Source organism: Podarcis filfolensis (assembly GCF_964270895.1).
Source record: "Podarcis filfolensis genome assembly, chromosome: 13".
NCBI lineage: Eukaryota > Metazoa > Chordata > Lepidosauria > Squamata > Lacertidae > Podarcis > Podarcis filfolensis.
This window is the reverse complement of record NC_139615.1, coordinates 21,030,522-21,043,016: the sequence shown is the minus strand read 5'-3', so window position 1 is coordinate 21,043,016 and position 12,495 is coordinate 21,030,522.

The following is a 12,495-nucleotide window of genomic DNA, read 5'->3' as shown; positions in this document are numbered from 1 at the left end:
AGAACTGTCACAGTGTAGGCCAGATATATTCTGCAGCTAGATTGCAGCTGGTCCTCTGGGTCTCCTCCTGCCCCTTAGCTGTCCTGCAGATGTAAGGCCTTTTAAGTGTGCAACTGATGCTCTTTCCTCTGCAAGACGTTCTGCTGCAAGGAGATCAAAACAGAGGAGGTTGAAATAATGAGGTCTCAGCAGAGAGGCGGCCTGTGCTCCTTGCAAATACAGGGGTGGGGTGGGGAATCAGACATGCATTTTGCAATTGCATATATTCAATTCTCAAAATGCAATTGCATATTGAATGTTGAGACTTTGAATACATGTAGAGCATGGCTTGCAGTTCAACTGTACCTTTGCAATATTTGCATTCTACTTGGATTGTGGTACTCTTATTGCACAGTCAGAATTTATAAATGGCATTGGAAATCTTTTCCTTTTTAAAATTTTGTTTAATAAAGCAAGTCTATTAAAAAATGAAAACTGAAACTTGAATAATAATAATTAAATATATACCTCTTTTTCTATAGGAAATAACCTTTTGTGTTTCCATATGTGTGTGAGAGAGAGACAGACTGCATGTCTACATGTTCATACATTGAGGATGTGTGATTTCCCATGTGTCTGGCTCTGCTTGCTATTGTAATGCATTCCCAAAGAGCTTTTCGCTGGGATAATGCAGTCAGCCTGAGAAAAGTTTCCCACATCTGATCCAGGGGCAGAAATGTGTAATATGCTAACATAAAGCAAGGATTTGGGACTGAAGGATTTCAAGGGACCATGCTGAATTTACTGTTCTGGAGTCAAATTACAAAACTGGATTTAACTCAGAATTTTTAATCCTGCCCTTCAGTAGACTTGCCATTTATTGACTTCGTATAAACCACATTACACTAAAGACTGCCTTAATTAAAATAAGAGTGTATCCAGCTAAGTTCTGTTCAAAGAATGGTATTCCATTCTAGTCTTACACAGAGTAGACCCATTGAAAGTAATGGAGATGACTAAGTAAGGCACCTTAATTTCAGTGGATCTACTCTGAACAGAATTGGATACAATACACAATCAATGTGGTGTGGTGTAGCGTTAGTGTACCATGAAGCTCACCGGGTGACCTTGGGCCAGTCACTACCTCTCATTCTAGCTTACCTCACATGGTCGTTGTGGGGATTAAATGAAGAGGGGGGAAAACCAGGGCTTTTTTTTCCAGTTGGAACTCAGTTCTGGTACCTCTCTGGTGGGCGCCATTGCTATTATAAGAGAACAAGGGAGGTATGCATTGTGAGTTCCGGCACCTCTTTTTCTAGAAAAATAGCACTAAGGGAAACCATGTATGCCACTGTGTGTGTGTGTGTGTGTGTGTGTGTGTGTGAGAGAGAGAGAGAGAGAGAGAGAGAGAGAGAGAGAGAGAGAGAGAGATTTAATGAGTTTAAAAACCTAAATGCAACAATAAGGGCACAGATTAGCACAGAACACAGTGCCAATACTTAAACTAAGTGTGGATGTCCTTGCATGTAATATCCTTCTAACAACTCTCGTTCTAGTGTAGTACCTAAGTATTATCAGAATATTCTGGCCTTGGCATTTGCAGTGAAGGAGATCAATGAAAACCCTCAGATCTTACCCAATCTTACTTTGGGTTTCCACATCTATGACAGCTACGACAATGCAAGGAGGACCTATCATGCCGCATTGCTACTGCTATCAGCACTAAAGAGATTGCTTCCTAACTATGTATGTGACATTCAACAAAATCTAATAGCAATCATTGGAGGGGACTGGAACCCCAAATTTCTCTTTATGTGTCAACCATACTGGATATCTATAAGATTCCACAGGTAAGACATCATGTGTGGTGTTGGTTTGAGTATTCAACTCACAGTTTCTTCGGTCTTCCAGATTTGTGTATGTGTGTATAATTAAAAGACAGAAAAAAAGTGCTTTGGACCTCATGATATGGATCTTAGAAAAATAAGACTACATGTACAGATAAAGGACAATAGTGTTTATAGTGTGTTCATAAATTACACAAACGCATACACACACAGTTTGTGTTCTTAGTGTTTAAGTGGGTAAGCTTGGACTTTTGTCCTGTTCAGAATTTCACTTTTTTAATTTTTTTGCTATTTTTTGTATTTTATTTATAATTTTCATTTGAAACAAATATACACTTTCAACAGTTCAGCAATAATTCTAACATTTCAAACATCGACTTCCCTCCCCCTCTTTCTTCAGTTCCTTAAATTTATTTTCATCATTCCCTGCATATTCCAAATTATCTCACCCTTATTCTTTAGTTCAACTGTTTTCATATATATATGTTTTTGAAACTGCACGTTTCTACAATAATCCTGCCAATGTCTTGATCTGTTTGCAATTTGTTTGTAAATATTCAATAAACCATTTCCATTCCTTTATTTTAAAAATTGCTGTCTTGATTTCTTATTCTTCCAGTAAGTTTCGCCATTTCTATTAACTTCTGTAGCCATTCTTCTCTCATCGGAACTTCTTCTTTCCATTTTTGGGCAAATGACATTTTTGCAGCTGTAGTTACATACATAAATTAATTTCTATACTGTTTAGGTACATAGTTCTGATCCCATGATCCCCAAGAGAAAAACTTCTGGTGTTGTTGGGTGTGTTTTTTTACAAACGTTATCTTAAACATATTTTTCAATTCATTGTATTCATTATATACATTTCCCAGTAAACTTTAACCTTATTACAAGACCACCACATATGGAAAAAGGTACCTTCTTTCTCTTTACATTTCCAACACTTATTCAATTTTGATTTATACATTTTTGCCTGTCTACTAGGTGTTAGGTACCATCTATATAACATTTTCATATCCTTTTCTCTTAAACCATAACATGCTGTAAATTTCATATCCATATTCCACAATTGTTCCCATGCTTCCATTTCTATGTTATGACCAATATCTATTGCCCAGTGTGTCATTGACGATTTCACTTCTTCATCTTTTGTCTCCCATTCCAATAACATCTTATACATTTTAGACATCACTTTAACATTACAGTCTAAGGTCTCTCTCTGGTTGAGATAATTGTTCCCCAAACACCCATTTCATATCCTTTTTAAATACTTCATTCAAATGATGATATTATATCCATGTACAGTCATATCTCGGGTTACAGATGCTTTGGGTTGCACGATTTCGGGTTGCGCACCACGCCGAACCCAGAAGTACTGGAACAGGTTACTTCCGGGTTTTGGTGCTTGTGCATGTGCAGAAGCACTAAATCACACTTTGCGCATGCGCAGAAGCAATGAATCGTGACCCACGTGTGTGCAGACATGCGGGTCACGGGTTGCGAACACTGCGGGTTGCGAACTTGCCTCCCACACAGATCACGTTCACATCCCAAGCATCCACTGTATGTATATAACATTCCTAATAAATCCTTAAACTCTTTTAATTTAAATTCTTCAACCTCCTCTCTTAGCAAATTTCTATAGGTTACCCAATTTTCCTCCCCCCCCTCCTCCTCCTCCTTCATCTTCTTCACCTCAATGGCATCCAATGTTGAAAGCCAAAGTGGTGTTTTTGTCTCCAGTAAAGTTTTATATTTATCCCATACTCTGTACATATTTTTCCTAATTATATTCAGAAATTAAAATATTGTTCTTCCCTTTTTCTTTCTTGCAACCTGCATGTAGAATGAATATTGTTAGAGACTGAGCATTTTTGGGCTATATAACTACATATAATGTGAAGAGAACCAATTTTGTGTTATGCTTGTATATTTTATCTTAGTAGTAAATATTATTGTTATTATAACTACTACTACTACTATCGACTAGTGCTTTCTGCAAACCACTTCTGCATGGACAGGCCACCTGCCAACCCCAGAACATCTGTAGGAAGGTGGTGTATTTCACAAAGTAGACCATGATTTTGACTGAAGCAACAATAAAAGACTCAAAACATGAGTAACTTATATTCAGGTGAGAGAGATTGTTCAGCCTATGCAGCTAGTGTAAATTTTTTTGACTAGACATTCATTGTAATGAGTGTTTTGTAATGCTTTTAAGAATACACACATTTTTAATTTAATTTGGAAAGCCTTGTATCTGAATATTAGTGAAAAGAATGGCCATTTTGAGGCAATAAAGCTCAGCACAGTTCCTCTCTCAGATATGAGCCCATGAAATTGGAGTTGGCCAGACACAGATTCATTGCATGAGGGCAATAACACGCATTTACTTTACAGGGTTGTTGCAAGGATTGTTGGCACAATGTATGCAAACTGCTATGAACAATGTAAGCTGGTTTATAAATGCTGCTAGTATTTCCCTCCATGCATCTCTCCTTAGGTCATATATGGCTCCACTCCAGTAATGAATGATAAAACCCCAGGCCTTGCCTTCTACCAGATGGTCCCTCAGGAAGCCCATCAGTATGCAGGAATTCTTTCTTTGCTCCTACATTTTAAGTGGACATGGATCGGGATCCTTATTATGGATGATGAGAATGGAGAAAGATTTGTGCAAGCTGTGTTTGAAGAATTTCCCCAGAAAGGTGTCTGTTTTGCCTTCATAGAAAGAGCCCCCAAATTCATTTCTGTCAGTCAGTTTAACAATATGCTACAACAGGGTGCAAAAATATATGACAGTATCATGGGCAGCAAAGCTAACACAGTGCTTTTCTATGGAGATTCTTATTCCATGGTGGTTCTGAGATGGTTGTTGTATCTACCAGCAATTGAGCATGTTGTAAACGAACCCAAAGGAAGAGTGTGGATAATGACAGCTCAGATGGAACTCATTTCTTTCCTCTATCAAAGGTATTGGGATTCAGAAATAATCCATGGTGCTCTGTCTTTCATGATTCACTCCAATGATCCACCAGGATTCAAGACATTTGCTCAGAGAAGAAACCCTTCCAGCACAAAAGAAGATGGGTTTATCAGAGACTTCTGGCCCCAAGTCTTTGACTGTGATCTCCCAAATACTACTGTGAGTGAAGTGGATGGGAATATGTGCACTGGGAAAGAGAAGCTAGAGAGTCTTCCAGAGATCTTCTTTGAGATGAGCATGACTGGTCACAGCTACAGCATCTACAATGCTGTGTATGCAGTAGCACATGCTTTGCATGCCATATCGTCTTCAAGAGCCTTGACAGAAAAAAGAGTACTGAACTTCCATAATCAAGATTCATGGCAGGTAATGGGCTCAACACCCTCACATAGCAGAGCACCATATCTGTGGCTCTTGCCAGGGCTGTCTTACCCATAGGTGCTAGGGGTGTGGGGAACCCAGGCGCTGGGCTCTCAGGGGTGCCAGGCCGAGAGTCCATGGCCCAAGAGTTGAGTCCGGGGAAGAGCCTGCCCATGGGTCGGAGTGCCACGGTGGGCTCTTCTGTTGCGGGCAGCTCTGTGCTGTGAGTTTGGGGGTGACCGAGCCAGCGAGATGCTGAGGTGGCTGGCCGGCTCCACCCTCCTGCATACCTGGGACTGGGCAACTGGGGGGGCACTGGGTGGATATTTGCACCCCGGTACCGCATATTCTTAAGACAGCCCTGGCTGTCGCATCAGCCTCTTAACTTTGTAGCAAACTCTCTAACCAATTTCTTGGGCTGTTCACATCACCTCCCCATCAGTTAACAATGAAAGAGTAATCTACACTTTTGTAAGCCTCTTTTTTCTTGTCTCCAAGCTGCCTTTGAAATATTTAGACCCTTGGACTATCTAGCTCAGTCTTCTCGACGCTGATAGTTGTTCCAGAGAATTTTGGGCAGCTGTCTTTCTAAGACCTGGAGATGCAAGAGAGTTAACAGTTGCGTCTTTGCATACAAAACCTGTGTTCTACTGTGTTCTAAATGTGTGCCACCACCCAAACAGTGCATCTATTGCTGTGACCTTAGAGGCATTAAAATGTGATATACTGTATGTTACAAATGTGCAGTAATTCTGAGCTAGGGCTCAATAATGATTTTATCTCACTCTGAATCAAACTACAATGTCAGAAAAGCTTCCCCAGTCTTTCAGTAATTTCTGCTTTTCTGAGAAAAACATATTTATGCGTTCTTATATTTATTTAGGTTTCTCTAGGTCAATGGGCTTTGCAAGAAATAAGTCTATTTGCTGCTTTTGGAGCAGTAAAGTGTTATGGTTAAAGCAAGGAAGTAGGAACTTTTTTCCCTATGTAAAATTCTTATTACCTTATTAAAAATTGTCCACTACTCTGCCTAACCACAGAAAACATTTCTTCTGCAGAAGGAGGCCTCCCAAGACTTAGCAGGGTCAACAAACCAATGAAAAAAACTCAGGTCTCCTCTTTGTGTTTCCTGAAATGCATTTCAGTTGAACTCTCCCCCCCCCCCGTAAGACCCTCCCTGTCCATTTTTCCAGTGTGTTCATCTTGGAACTGGTATTATTTGGATTCTCACAGTTCCCCCAAATAGAAGAATAGTTTGAAAGCAGCTAGTATGTCCTTTCCTCTTACCTGAAAGCTTCCTGGAATGATTTAATGTAATGTAAAGGTGGGATACTCTGACTGGCAGGAGGGATCATCCGCCAAATCAGGCCCATACAAGAAGAGGTATGGGCAAGTAAATGATGACTAAATGATGACATATTCCACCTGGGAAATAACATGGATCTATCTGGGTGGACTGTCTGAGAACAAAGGAACATAGAACTGGAGACTAGATGCCCCCCTCAATCAGATGCAGAGTGACATAGAGACACAGTGCAGAGACAGAGGAAGGAAGTCCATGAATAGGGAGGACATCACAGCTCTCTTCCATTAATCTTCCAGTAAGTGTGCAAGACCTGACCCCAACTTCTTCACACCTGTATTTCAAGCACAGCTGTTAAGACATTGGTGCATCTGTCTGATAGACTTTCTTGTACCTGAATCGTCACATGATAATAGTATTATCACCCAAACAAAGAGTTGATTTCATTTATTGTATTTCTGTGCTTCTTTTTGTTCAAATGAATCTCTGCTTACGAACAATATATAAAAATGACATAATAGAACAATAATACAAAGAATGAGTCATAGTTCTCCCCCTACCAATAGACTATAGTATAGAGCATCCTGGTGCCCTTTTCTGATCTATTGACTTCGCTTTTTCAACCTAGCTCCACCACTTTCTGAGAGGTATTTCATTTAACAACACTGCTGGGGATGAGGTTTCCTTCAATCACAATGGAGAATTGATAGCTGGATTTGATCTTATCAACTTGATCGCTTCTGTAAACAAATCCTTTCACAGAGTGCACATCGGGAGGACTGACCCCAAAGCTCCTCCAGAGCAAGTTTTCAGCATCAATGAGAGTGCCATAACATGGCCCAACTGGTTTAACCAGGTAGGATCCAAAAGCTGGCAGTTTGGAAAGTCTTTCAATTTTGCATGGAAACACTTGTCAATGAAAATTATTGCATTATAATGAATACCTATAAAATGTTGGTTGCTAATTGAAAGAAGCACAGGGCATAGGTCACAGTACCAGAATCAAAAAGCCCCTCAGAGTTTAGGGCACATGAAGGTAGATAATCCAGACTAGCATTCCTTTCCTGATCATTTATCCTACATCAAGTGTCAGTCTCTGCCTTCATTTGGATTCTCTTTGTCTTCCGTTTCCCTGTCAATTTCTCTCTCTGAAGGTTATATGACATCTGGATGAGCTTAAAGGCTGGTATTCTCTCACCAAACAAACCCTTGCCAACCTACAGCCCCTCATGTCTGAATACTAGTATGGCCACTTGCAAGAAAGCAGCTGACCTAACAGATTCTATGGGATGCCTGTGTTGGGCAAGTTAGGTTCTATATGTTTCTGCCCCCATTTTATGATCTTCACTTTATTAACTGAGAAATGTTTTGGAGGGAATTGATATATATGCTACTTTATTTATTTTTGTATATTCAGTTATATATCACCCGTTATCAAAGATCAATGAAACTGTGACACAGTTGCTCAAAATTGTATGCCAAGGAAGACTGAAAATAGATTGAAAGTAGAAACAAAGCAGGCACAAAACAAGTAAATATTATACTATAGGATAAAATGAACATGAAGGAGTACCTATGTATATATGTGAAAATCCAAGCCACATTATACCAGTATATAATATTTATACTATTAGGTAATAGTAAAAGTGTTGTTCTTAACATCGATTTGCATTTATTATCAGGTGCAAATTGTATGCTTCAAAGATTGTTTCAACCTAGAGTCAATGGTGAAACTTCCACATAGGAAGAAAATGAGATAATAAATTTATACAGAACTGGTTGACAAAAATAGGAACTTAACTTTGTAACTTTTTTTTAAGTAAGACAGGCCGTAGGGTATCTAATGCTGTCTGTTGAACACATTCACATATGAATGGAATGCAGTACTGTATCTCTTTAGTAAGATAAGAAAAGATCCTCCAAACTTTAAAGATTCCAAATTCCTTCCTCTCAAGGCTATGGTTCATTTGTTTTATTTATGGGTTAGACACAGCCTCTTTCTATCTGCACTGAGAGTTGCCATCCTGGTTCTATCAAGAAAGCGAAAGATGGAGAGCCATTTTGTTGCTATGATTGTATTCCATGCCCAGTAGGGAAGATTTCAGACCAGAAAGGTAAGAATTAAACTGTAAAGATTTAGAGAACATAAAGTCTTTGCTTCAGAGAATTGACATGTAAAAGAGGATTGCTTTTCTTTAGTGCTTGGAATATGATGGAAAGGTTTCGTTTTGAATGGCTAGGAAGAAGCCATTGAAGAGTGAAGAAACTGCCGTGTGATTGAAAATCACTTCCCTTTATTATAGCATTACTATTTGTGTGGTCCTTGCTGTTTTTCTTTTCATATATGTGCAGAAATTGTATATATTTAATGAAATCTGCAAAGTGGGGGGGGGAGTTGGGGACTATCCAAATTGCTTTTAAAACCCAATATTATTTTAACACCTCCATAATTCCAAAATATTTAAACCAGTGTTGCAAAATTCCACAGTACCACAATGGAATACAGTTTGTAATTTTGAATAAATTGCATGGATCAGATTTCTGGCATGTTTGTGAAACCAAGACCATCTTTTCCTCTTCAGACAGGAATGAGTGTCACAAATGCAAAGATGAAAACTACCCAAACAAAAACCGGGATTTCTGTATTCCTAAGATTGTAACCTTCTTGTCCTATGAAGAACCTTTGGGGCTCAGTTTAACATGTTTTGCTGTTTCCTTTGCTCTTTATACAGCTCTGGTGCTAGGAACATTTATGAAGCACCATGACACTCCCATAGTCATAGCAAACAACAGGAACCTCACTTACACTCTCCTCATCTCACTTCTGTTCTGCTTCCTTTGTGCATTGCTATTTATTGGCCAGCCTCAGAATGTGGCATGTCTCTTCCGACAAACTGCTTTTGGTGTCATCTTCTCTGTTGCTGTTTCTTGTGTGCTGGCAAAAACCATCACAGTGGTTCTGGCTTTCATGGCCACCAAACCAGGATCCAGGATGAGGAAGTGGATAGGGAAAAGACTGGCCAACTCCATTGTTCTTTTCTGTTCTTTTGTCCAGGTAGGCATTTGTATTGTGTGGCTGGTAACTTCTCCCCCATACCCAGATGTAGACATGCACTCAATGACTGAAGAAATTGTACTAGAATGTAATGAGGGGTCTGTGATAATGTTTTGCTGTGTCCTCATCTACATGGGCTGCCTAGCAATTATCAGTTTCACTGTGGCTTTCCTTGCCAGGAAGTTACCTGACAGTTTCAATGAAGCCAAGTTTATCACTTTCAGCATGTTGGTTTTTTGCAGTGTTTGGCTGTCCTTTATTCCCTCCTATCTGAGCACTAAAGGAAAATACATGGTAGCTGTGGAGATCTTCTCTATTTTAGCCTCCAGTGCTGGGCTTCTGGTGTGCATCTTTGCCCCAAAATGTTATATTATTTTGTTAAGGCCTGAAATTAACAATAAGGAACAGCTTGTAAGAAGGAAAAAATGAAGAATTTAAGTCTGTAATTTGATACACATCAGGGTGGAGAACCTCTGGTTTGCAGACCAGTCTTCATCCACCAGGAAGTCTAATTTGGCCTGCTAGGCCATTTGCACAAAACTGTGCACAGCTGCCCATCAATTGATGTCACTGATGGAAATGGATTAATATTGCATAGGTTTCCCCATCCTGCAGGGAATATAATTACACAGCTTGAACAATGTTTGATCTTTGCTATGCTGATGAGTAGAGAGGCAATATAAGTGGAAAATGGGGACTTGAAGGGGAAGACTTCCTCCCTCTTACCCTTTAAGTTATTAATCTCAGGATACATGAAGAAGGCCTGCAAAGGTTTTTGTGAATCTTCCTCATAAAGAAGTCTTTTAAAAAGACCCCACCTTGTTCCAAACTTCCTTCCCTTCCAAATGAACATCTTATGAGTGCAGGAAGAGCTGGAAGAGTTGATTCCACTGCCTTTGCTTGTGCAACCTACTTCTCCTTCCCACTAATTGAGAAAGAAAGGCCACATGCAGTAAGTCCGTCTTAAGGTCTTAGCAAAAGCTCCCTCTGAAGCAGCCTCCATCCCCACCTTCAAAGGAAAATCCACTGTTTACCGTTGAATAAGAGCACGTTTCAGCCAGGTTTTCCACACATTAACGTTTGTTTCTATTCTGTGGTAAAGAGTGGGTTTTCTTAGCAGAAGCAGTGGGGAATAGGGAAAACTCCTTGGATCCATGCCTAGAAAGGCTGGGACAAGTGGGACACTGCTCTAGGGTGAGCCCTAGGTCTTGATGACAGTGAACCATAGTGTGAAGAAAGTACAAAATTGGTTACTGCCTGAGCCCACATGATCCTGCCTCCTCTGCTTGAGTAAAGTAGCTATAAGCCTTTCACCTTAACATTTAGGCCAACTATATAGCTGGGAATTTTGACTAGATGATTGGCACAGTTTTAGTGACCCAATGTATAATTTAGCAATGGTTAACTTGCATCTTGCATGTGGTGATCTTGCAATTCAGAGTGCTGGTTTGAACCTATAAGGCCTTAAATGGCTCAGAACTGCAATACCACAAGAACTGCCTCTCCCCATATAATCCAGCCTGGACTCTGTGTTCATCATCTGAGCTCTTTTTCATGTGCCTCTTCCACGTGAGGTCCAGAGGGTGGCAACATAAGAACGGAGTTTTTCGCAGTGGCTCCCTGCTTGTGGAATGCTCTGCTCAGGAAATTATGTCTGTCCACCTTCATTATACACCTTTAGGCACCAGGCAAAAATGTTCCTCTATAACCAGGCATTTGGCTGAGCAATATTCTACAGCCTTTTAAGTGTGCTGGCGAGGGGCGGGGTGCTATTTTGTTGTTGTTGTTTAAACTATTTACTTGTGTTTCTATCTTGTTAAAACGTTTACAAATGAATTCACTGCATTATTTATTTCATTCCGTTTAAGAACCACACTTTTAAAACAATTACACAGATAAAAATAATTAAAAATAATTTCATGGGTGTTTGCCCCCTCAGTTTTTTGAGACCCCAGTTTCAGCTGACATTTGTGTCTGTTATTGTCCATTGATTAGTTGATAGCTCCTTGGGTAGAATTCATTTCCCTGCTTACTTTTCCTGATCAGAAGGAAAGCTTCCCTCTGGCCTGCCTCTCTGATATGCTGAGTTTTGGACCGAGCTGCACTCTGAGCTACAGCCTTGCATTGCCTTTTCACTCCATCCATATGATCTCTTAAGTCAATCAGAGTCAACCTTCCATTAATTCTTCTTCTGCAGCAAGGATGGGCAACATCGGGCCCACCAGTTTCTCTCATTTTCACCCAGCATGACCATTGGTCAGAGATGATGGGTGTTGTAGTCGAACAACATATGGAGGGACCTCACTAGTTATCATTGCCCTCTCCATTCTACAGTTTATTTATCTCATTTACTAGTTTCTTGCTGTTCAGGTAGTATCATCAATAAAGGTGAAGGTTGATTTACATGAACGCATGCATTGAATATAAGTTTATATTCAATCTATGAACACATGGATTGGATATAAATTTAGCTGGCTGGATGGAAATGTTGGTTAACAAGAATGAGGACAGAACTTCCTTAGCAAAATTTAAAACAAATCATTTATTCTCTAGCTCCAGATAACTGTTTATTATTTATAATGTTCTTTTCTTGCTGTATGTCATTCCAAGTCCAATTGTCCCTTGCTAGCTAAGTGGAAGAGAAAATATCTGTTTAGACATGAAAACCAGCTTTCTCCAGCAATTCCACTGGGAAATACCAGGGCTGAACTAGTGATTATAATCAAAGCCTAGCAATTAATTCTGCTTCTGAAAATCCTTGAAGGCATTCAGCAGAGCTAATATCAAGGACGGGAAAAGAAGTCATAAATATACTGAATACCATTCTGAACTATGGAGAAGTGCTGAAAACAAGCATGGATCTTCCTGTATAGTCTAAGGTGCAGAACTATCAGGAGATTAAGCTTGCATGCAAGCCAAGTGGCTTTAATCACAGAAACTCTAGATCACACTGTTATTGAAGAAA